Source organism: Mandrillus leucophaeus, unplaced genomic scaffold (assembly GCF_000951045.1).
Source record: "Mandrillus leucophaeus isolate KB7577 unplaced genomic scaffold, Mleu.le_1.0 Scaffold115, whole genome shotgun sequence".
NCBI classification, from domain to species: domain Eukaryota; kingdom Metazoa; phylum Chordata; class Mammalia; order Primates; family Cercopithecidae; genus Mandrillus; species Mandrillus leucophaeus.
This window is the reverse complement of record NW_012099765.1, coordinates 5,487,416-5,497,390: the sequence shown is the minus strand read 5'-3', so window position 1 is coordinate 5,497,390 and position 9,975 is coordinate 5,487,416. Positions and strand designations below refer to the sequence as shown.

The 9,975-nt window shown below is 47.9% G+C and overlaps 1 protein-coding gene across 1 annotated transcript in view; it reads right to left on the bottom strand.

Annotated features, from left to right (window-relative positions):
* WWC1 (WW and C2 domain containing 1) overlaps positions 1-9,975 on the bottom strand; it is a 188,593-nt gene that overhangs the window by 101,844 nt on the left and 76,774 nt on the right. Inside the window, exon 2 of the mRNA XM_011997874.1 lies at positions 2,390-2,499. The gene's annotated coding sequence lies outside the window, so the exon portion shown is untranslated. The remainder of the gene's footprint in view (positions 1-2,389; positions 2,500-9,975) is intronic.

The following is a 9,975-nucleotide window of genomic DNA, read 5'->3' as shown; positions in this document are numbered from 1 at the left end:
TGGTCTCGATCTCCTGACCTCGTGATCCGCCCGCCTCGGCCTCCCAAAGTGCTGGGATTATAGGCGTGAGCCACTGCGCCTGGCCAATTTTTTGTATTTTTAATAGAGACAGGGTTTCACCGTGTTTGCCAGAATGGTCTCGATCTCCTGACCTTGTGATCCACCCACCTCGGCCTCCCAAAATGCTGGGATTATAGGCGTGAGCCACTGCGCCTGGCCATTTTTTTTTTTTTTTTAATGAGACAAGGCCTTGCTATGTTGCCCAGACTAGCCTTGAACTCCTGGGTTCAAATGATCCTCCTGCCTCAGCCTCCCAAGTACCTGGGACTACAGACACATGTAACCGTGCCCGATATCATGTCTATAACTCTTAAGAGAATTTCAGTCCGTGAACAATGCACACACAGAACTGGTCCAAGCGCATGGCTCTGAATGCCTGGGCCTTGGTGCTTGTATTCCTACTATATTGGTATCAATGGCTCCATCTACTGAGGTGGTCCCCCACATCCAACCAGACCACGTCAAATCAAGAGGAAACCAGTAGCCTGACAGCTTATGAAACTACCAGATAGAATTCTTCCTGCTATGGCCCCATTTAATCACCCCCATATACCCCATTTCCGCCTTCATTCCCTCAAGAATAAACTCTGCCACGGCCTGCTACTACTTCCTTCCATTTCTCCAGTAGCTCCCAGAAGCACCTTGAAATTCCACTCCCGCCATGAGATTTTAATGAGGGGGACGCACTCAGCAATTAGAAACAGGAAAAGACTGATTAGGGCTCCTGCACATCAGTGTTTAACCCAGCATCCCATGCAGCCCTCCAAGCATTAACCTCATTCCCCATACACACTCAATTAGGCATATTTACTTCTCATTATCCAGGACGCAATCACGAGTGCTAATAAAAACCTTTGCTACCCCCAACAATGCAATTAATGCCATTAGCTGTCTCTCAGAAGCTCTTCTACACTTCGGTGCCAACAACAGTCCACTCATTCACCCATTTATTCATGCATTCATGCACGTATGCCCTTTTCTATTTAGCACAGGTTAAGTTCACACCTACTACGTGCCTTACCAGGCAAAGGCCTGGGACTAGAGAGGTGAATTAGACACAGTCTCTGCTCTAGGAGACCTGCAACAACAGGCAAATGATTATAATACAGGGTGATGAAGGGCACAAGACAGGTGTGGCCAGGGTGCTACTGAAACCCAGAAGAGGAAGTAGATGGAGAAGTACAACTTCATTCTCCAGGACCAGTTCAAATCCCAGCCCTGCCACATTTTAGCTGTGAGTCTTACGTAGTCAATTAACTCTAAATCCCATTTATGACATGGGGATGATCATCTCACCGTCCCACCAGGAATTGGGAGGATTAAAAGAGATAATGCCTATCAAGTGCTCAGCACAGGGCATGGCACAGACGGTGTGCTCAGTAAACAGAGGCTATTAGGATTTGATGCCTTAGCTTCAGCCTTCAGACTTTGCCAGGCACATCCCATTTCATTCCCTTTTCTTCTTGCCTGAGAGGATTAAGGGGATGCTACAGTTCAGAAGGCTGAGAGCGAGGCAGAAAAATCCCTTTCTTCTGTACACATGGACAAGTGGGACAGCAAATTTCAGAGAACAGTCCTGGCCAACAGGGTGCTCAATGGATGAGGCCCAAACACACATAAAGTCTCCCCTGCTGGAGGACTGCTCCCTGGCTTTCTCCACCTGTCAGACAACCTGCTTCTTTTCTCCAGTCATCCCTCCATCACAGTCTGAGACAGAGGTACTAGGAATCTTTGTAATGGATCAGGATACTCGGATCACAGATATGAAGTGAGCATGGGCTGACTGGTATGACGGGCCAGACATACACACACACATACACACACACACACTCTCTCCCTTGCCAATCCACTGTGGACATATATGCATACGTGCTGTGGGGGGCCTGCTAGGGCTCTGGCTGCTCTAAGATGGTCTGGCAATGACAATGACACATCTTTCTTTTAGGGGGAAAAAAAGGTATGCCCATAAATTTATATATGTAAATATATATGTGCATATGTACACATACACACACACAAACGCATGATTAGAAAATTTCTGGAATGCTACACAAGAAACTGTTCGCAATGGCTGCTCCCATAAAATTGGGGAGATGGATTGTGAGAGGAGTTTTAGATTCTATTAAAAACCCTTCTAAACTGTTATTTTTACACGAGCATACATTATCTATCTATATCTACATCGACGTTTCTATCTACATCTATATAAAACAAAATACAATCTGGCTCCAAGAGTCTGCAAGTGGTTCTTCCAGACTCGGAGGGAGGGTGGGCTTGGAGGTAGAGGGACGAAGAGGGCACAGGGAAGGGAGGACCGTCAGGAACTTACTGGTGTTGTGGTCTATGAAGTAATCTCCAACCTGTGGGTCATATGCCTCTTCCCATCCTAGCGGCAACTCATCACTAATGCAGTCAGCAAAGGTGAGCGGTTTGGTGTACCTGGCAAGGGAGAGGAGAAACAGACTCCATCAGCCTACAATCCCCAAACGCCTACAACTTGCTGCTTCTCTGGGCCTCCTGCTTTTCTGGGCTGGCTCAACAGATCCAGAAGTTTTGCACTGCAGCAGCACCAGCTCTGTTGTCCCCTTTGTTCCCGGGAAGGTGAACACATAGCTGCAGCGGCAGGATAAGATGACCCTGTAGGGGAGGCAGGGAATCTGTGTTCTGGTCCCAACTTTGCCACTCCTTTGGAAGTGACTGGAGCAAGTCACCATCCTTCTTTGGGCCTTTGTTTCTGCATCTCTGATTGAGGGTTTGCAGGAAAAGGGTCTAAGGTCAAGTCTTGTTTCTTGACTTGGACTCCAGCCCCCCTTGGCTCTTCCACCTGCAACTCACTCAGCCACCCCACCTCCAATCCTTATCCTGGCTCTGTCTCACGCCTGTCATGCTCACTTGCCCTTTGGAAGGCTGGCTTGCCGCAACATCAAGAATAGCAGATGTTCCATCCCTGTGAGTTTGGCCAATGAGCAATATTTATTTTCCTCTTGAGCTGATTCCCAAATGCTTGCACCCACAACGGCGCTTCCCTAGACAATCCAGGCCAAACTGATCTTTTAGCAATAACCGCTCTCTATGTCCCCATCTTGTGGGGAGTGAAATGGTAGTAATCACCAAGTCTCAGTGGCTAAATCAAATAAACAAATCATTCAACTAAACTAACAAAGGCTTGTCAGTGCTGGAAAACTATCACAAACGATTTGTCAAGTATTTAAACCAGAGTATGGGAAGCTGGGAATCTGGGTATATGAGATTCAGCCTGGGTGGCCCCTCCAGACAGTCACTTTGGTTTCTTCCCATTGCTGCCTCTGCCTAAAATACATATTCTACAACCTCCTTCTCCTGTCTGCTTCCTACCCGATCCCAATTCTGGAAGCCCAGAAGGCTCTGCTTCAGATTCTTTCTTTAGATTGGCAAAGTGAAGTACAATGGGACAGGACGGGAGATGACTGGGCTGGGGTCTAGGTATTTCTCATCAAGGGCTTCCTTCCAAGGAAGAGACTTGCTAGATATGTCCCCTCCCAACAGCTCCCCTGCTGCTGCATATGGATCATCACCTTTTAAATTCCTTCCTGTGGATTAATTAAATGATTTTAATCAATGGTACAACGAAGCTACAGAATCCTGTGTCCAGCACAATTGGTGCTCAATAAATATTTGTGCAATGGGGCCCAGCACAGTGATTCATGCCTACAATCCCAGCACTTTGGGAGGCTGAGGTGGGTGGATCACCTGAGGTCAAGAGTTTGAGACCAGCCTGGTCAACGTGGTGAAACTCTGTCTCTAGTAAAAATGCAAAAATCAGCTGGGCGTGGTGGCTGGTGCCTGTAATCCCAGCTACTCAGGAAGCTGAGGCAGAAGAACCTGGGAAGTGGAGGATGCAGTGAGCCAAGATTGCACTATTGCACTCCAGCCTGGGTGACAGTGCAAAACTCTGTGTCAAAAAAAAAAAAAAAAGAAAAGAAAAGAAAAAAAAAAAGCGCAATGGATGAATAATGTAATGAATACATAGGAAAAACCAAAAAAAGATGAGGCTTACACTCTCCTGCCCTCTAAAACCCACTCCAAATCCAACTTAAAGAAAAATACATGAAGAAAGGAATGCTGAAAGAGCCCTAGCTGGACAGGACCTGGTGTGTTCATGTACCACTACACACCCAGGGTCTGGCAGGCTATGAAAAATATCTTTTGGTTGAATGAATGAATGCCCAGAAGCTTCTGATAGTAATTTACTGCTGCACTGTGGAAGGCTGCTGGTTCCATGAGGATGAGGCCAGAGGTATGTGATGTGCAACACACTATGTGCTAAATTAGCCGGGTATGGTGGTGCGCACCTGTAGTCCCGGCTACTCGGGAGGCCGAGGTGGAAGAATCGCTTGAGCCCAGGAGTTGGAGGCTGCAGTTAGCGGTGATGGCACCACTGCACTACAAGCTGGGCAACAGAGCAAGACCCTGCCTCTAAAACACAACCACCACCACCACCACCACCACCACCAACAGCAATAAAACAAAAAAGGGTTTAGTAGGCATCACTTACTGGCTGTGTGAATTAGGCAACTTACTTTACTTCTCTGAGCCTCAGTATTCTTATCTGTATAATGAGGACAGTACTAACTCTCTGGTTGTTGGGTGGGTTAAATAAGGCCTGTTTGTGAGTACTTTTAGCGCAGGTGCCAGTGTGAATGGGCACTCAAAAATCATTAGTTATCCTTACCTCCATTACCAGAAGGAGAAACTGAGGCAAAGAAAGACTAAATAACATTCTCAATGTCAAAGACAAAGCTGGGATTTCAAACAAGATGGCTAGTCTCTAGGGCTCCTGCAGGGAGCTACCAGATTCTCTTGAAAGTTGACACCTTCAATGCATCTCCTAAGCCCCATGGGAAAACACAAGCCACCGTTTTGGAGTAGAAGGAGGGAAAATGGGCTCGACACAGGTGATGGGGACTTTCCTTAGCTCAGGATGCACTTGGTTCAGGAGCACCTGCTCCAGATGACCTGGATGAAGTTTCCCCAAAGCCATCTCCAGGCCACCCGCCACCGCCCCCCACGCCCTGCCAGATGTCAGAAACAAAAGGCCACTTCCCTCAGTGTCTTGCTCAAAGTTCTTTAAGTGGTTTGTTCCCTCTTCCTTATGGAGAATGAAGACCAGCGACCAAGAGCAAAGCCTCATCTAACATCACCTCATCTAACAAAGCCTTGAAAGGGGCTCTGAGGGAAAGCTCCACACACAGGTATGCCTTCCATGGGGAGTGACTCCATGGCTGATGACAGGTCCATCTGTGGGGAAACAGGCATGCTCAGGCCACCAGCCAGATCATTCTTTCTGGCTCATTCCTCTACCTGCACTGTGCCCACAGAAGTCCCATCTACCAGCAGAGGTATGAATCTTATATAGACAGTTTGCAACCCAGAAAACCATGAAGATACATCCCCTTCCCAACAGCTCCCCTGTTTCTGCATATGGATCATCACTTTTCAAAATTCCTCCTTGGAGATTAAGTGATTTTAATCAGTGGTGCATCTAAACTACAGAATACTGTGTCTGGCACAATTGGTGCTCAATAAATATTTGTGCATTGGTGAATAAAGTAATTACTACGTAGGAACAATCAAAAAATGAAGTGTTCTGGCCAGGTGTGGTGGCTCATGCCTGTAATCCCAGCTACTTGGGAGGCTGAGGCAGGAGAATTGCTTGAACCTGGGAGGTGGAGGTTGCGGTGAGCCGAGATCATGCCACTGCACTCCAGCCTGGGTAACAAGAACAAAATTCCGTCTCAAAAAAAAAAAAAGATGAAGTGTTCTTTATTTTGCTAACATGAAAGATGCTCTCAATATACTCTGAGAAAAACAACACTGTTGAAAGATAAAAGCTACAGGATAGTGTTACAGTATGACATTTTGCCTGAAGAGTGTATGTATGTGTGTTAGTAAAGAAACTGGAAAGAGACACATTAAAATGCTATCTGAATACAGGGATTTCAGTGTAATTTTCTTTCTTTTCTTTCTTGCTTTTTTTTTTTTTAAACTAATGTATTTGCTGTTTTCATATATTAATCATAACTAAAATGTTGACTAATGGCTAACTCTAGGCCTAGAAAGCAAGCTGTGTATGTGACATTCCCTTTCCAGGCAGCAAGTCCTCTTACTGTTTTGCAAATAAGAAAACATGCTTGACATCATACAGTTAGTAAACACCAGAGGTATAACCTGAAGTTCCACTGCCAGATTCCAAAACTCGAGCTCTGCTAATAAAAATTAACAAGACGAAGTGAGTCTCAGAACAATCTGGAACACAGAGCAAGCTCTGCTAGAGGTACAGACGGTGAAACGAGACCAGAGGGACACCTGAAGCAGGCAAAAGGCATGGGGGCTTTGGCATATTTGGGACCTTCAGTTATCTATGTGTTGGTGCAAGGATATTCAAAAGACCTGGGAAATCCATGGCAGCTTAATAAAAAGGCAATTAAGTGTTTCAAAGTCAGCTGGATGCAGTGGCTCACTCCTATAATCCCAGCATTTGGGAGGCTGAGGCAGGTGGATCACCTGAGGTCAGGAGTTCAAGACCAGCCTGGCAAACATGGTCAAACTCCGTCTCTACTAAAAATACAAAAATTAGCCGGGCATGGTGGCAGACACTTGTAAACCCAGCTACTCAGGAGGCTGAGCCAGGAGAATCACTTGAACCCGGGAGGCGGAGGCTGCAGTGAGCTGATATCATGCCAGTGCACTCCAGAGCGATATTCCATCTCAAAAAAAAAAAGGAAAAAAAAGTGTTTCAAAGTCATTAATACAAATGATTTACTGAGCTTGCCGGCGGGGGGAGGATGGAGATGGGGTTAGGAGGATGGGACTGAAACACTGAAAATGTGTCACTATCTGGAAAACCATTAACTCCACTGATTGTTCCAGCCTTACACATTGAGAAGTCAGAGCTAAATACATTTGTTAGCTCCAAGCATCAGTAAAGTGACAGACATGTGGATACCCTACCAGGGCACAATGCTGACTCCCCCTGCAGTGAGCCTAGACACTGTGCCCAAGAGCAATAAAGCAGAGGGAGGCAAGAAGACCCAAAGCTAGGAGAGGGCAAAGGAAAGAGAAACACTTTGGGTTTGATATTCTCATTCTCCTTTGATGCAATCACGGGGGAAATGCCAAAGGGCTGACTGACTGATATCCTGACGCCCAGAGCTCTTCCATGGGAATCAGGGAAGCTCCTATGGAAGGCTATGCAACTTACAAGAAATCTGGACAGCAAGATTCTCTCTGGAACAAATGCCAAGAGGGAGATGAATTATTCAGTGTGTAGAGACGTGTCATTCAGGATGAAGAGATGTGTTTTTGGCTGCACAAAGATTTAAACAGACACACTCACACATATATACGTGCACACACTCACTGTTCCTGCCAGTTGAGGAGAGGAATTGTCCATTTAAACCAGCCACCCCCACTCCCCCGGGGAACTGTGGGTGCTCCTCTGGCCTGAAATGTTTCACCTTGGGTAAGTGCTAAGGATGCAACCTGGGAAGAAATGTCCGCTTTCAGATGTGGCCAGGACTTGGGGGCCTGCCTGGAACTTCCAGCCCCCACCCTCGGGTGAAGCAATTCACCACCATCCAGCCTGGTTCAGTCGGTCCCTGCTTCCAGCCTCCACATCTCGGGCTGCCGAAAACCCCAATTGTGAAATCAAATGACCCAGATGCTGGAGGGGCAAGAGGGGAGGGTGCCAGACAAGAACGAGTTCTGCCTCTTCTTAATTACAAATCGCTAAAGGAGCACAAACATTCCTGAATATTTCTCAACAGGCCCTCCTGGAAAAAACGGCCGGATGTGTCGCCGTGGAGACAGGTAGGTTCTGCCAGGAGCACCCTACAAACAGCACACAGGCACACCTGTCGGGGAGAGCCGCCTGCGGGGGCTGGAAGCCTCCCTTACCCTCCTCTCAGGGGCAACCACCAGTGGGTAACTGGTAGTCACTTTCCTACCAGTCCCCTGGCTGTGGGGACATGAGACCACGGTGGGCATTTGGTATTCTGACAATGTGCCTTTTCTAAGGAGGCGGCTCAGAGGAGGAGAGGAAAGCCTCTGCCAAGTCTAATACTGGGTGGTGATTCTCTCGGGACTGAAGAATGCATACCCTATCTTTCATGTTCCTAGTGTTTCCCGAGCAAGCCCCAGCTTCCCACAGTAACCTCTTTATTACCGTCCAGCAGGATGCTGGCCTGCTCTCTCTGAGGGCTGGCTGGGCGGGATCACTTTCTAAAGGGCTCTCCAGACTCCAAGCCAAGAACTGTCCAAACTGAGCCGAACCTCTCCTCCCCAGCCCAGGCACAATGGTCAGGCTGGTTCTTCCCGCCCCGGGCTGTTTCACACGCATAGTTCCCATAGCTGAGGTTGCACAATTCCTGATAACGCTTCTCCACCTGGGGCTGCTGCAGAGCACCATTTCTAAGCAGTCCCTTCACCTTTCGCTCCGGGGACACCAGAGTGAACAGGAAGAAAGGCAATGTTTGAAGTCCTCCTTCCTTTCATTCAGTTTGGTTCAGACGCTTTTATTCATTGTCTAACAAATCTGGGGATGATAAAAATAACCATCTCTCAAGTTTGTTAGGAGAGCTGAATACATGACACACAGCAGAGCCTTCGTTAACACCAGCTACAGAGGAAAGAGACAGACAGGGCCTTGCCCTTACAGTCTAGAGGGCGAGATGCACCCTGGCCAGAAGCAAATCAACAGGGATCCATTTCAGAGAGATCCATGCTATTCAGGTGAAGTGGAGGCGGAGGTTGGCTGTGGGGGCTCTGGGGCCTGGGTATGCACTTTGGATTATTCCTCTGAGCACTGCCCTCGTGTTGAGCTGGAGGGTGACCCACAGACACTCTCTGCCTCACGTTCCGCTCTCATCCTTCCACCCTCATTTCAATCGATCCACCAAGCAACAAGAATTTATCAAGTGGGTATGGCACCCCAGGCCCATGCTAGGCACTACGAGGGCTCAGACACTTGAAGAAGCCAGGTTTCTGCCTCCAGGGGCTGAGGGTCTGGCCGGGGAACAAGACTCACACTCCAAACAGGCAGGGAGTCATCCCCACAACATTCCATGGGAGTGTATGTGGCTGTAACGCTACCCGCGGCCTGAGCCTCAGGTAATTAGAGGATGCAGGGATATTTAATAAGGCGCTAGGTCAGCAGTATAGATGTGAAAGGCCCACGGGCCAATGGGCAGGGAGAGAATGCAGCAATGGGGTGTAGTCAGGGAGGGTTGGGGAGGGGAGGAGGAAAGAGAGCTGTGGTCAGCTCCATGGTTAAGGAGGAGGCAGGGTAGATGTTACCCACAAAGGCTCAGGAATGGGAAGCAAGGCTGAAACCCAGGCTCTGCCTCTTCCAAAACTGTGCGTGGGTTATGTAACCTGCTTGAGAGGAGTTTTCTTCTCTTTGAAACTTACACGGGAAGTCCCACTCTAGTAAGAGTGTTGTGGGGATTAAATGAGATAACCTATATAGTATCTAGTGCCGGGACAGGCACGAGACAAGCCCTTGATAAATGTGGGTTGTAAACATAATCAGAGAGTTCTGTGCATCGTGAAGAAGCACGTCACCCTTCATCTCAAATCCTTAACACGTGAGCTATCACCACCACCATCACCCCCCCCACCATTATCAGTCTTCACCCTAAGAGATGCACGGTGGTGGTTAAAACTCACAGGTCTGGAGTCAGACATCTGGGCCCCAGTACAGGCACTGTCACTCATTAGCTCTGTCCCCTTGGGCATTAACTCTAACCTGAGCGGCTTTGTTTCCTCATCCATGAGATGGCGGTGCTCAAAGTCACTGCTGCGTTAAAATGGGCTGTGCTGACTACATGGCATTCAGGCCTCAATCTACATTGGCTGTTACGATGAGTTAGGTTTTAG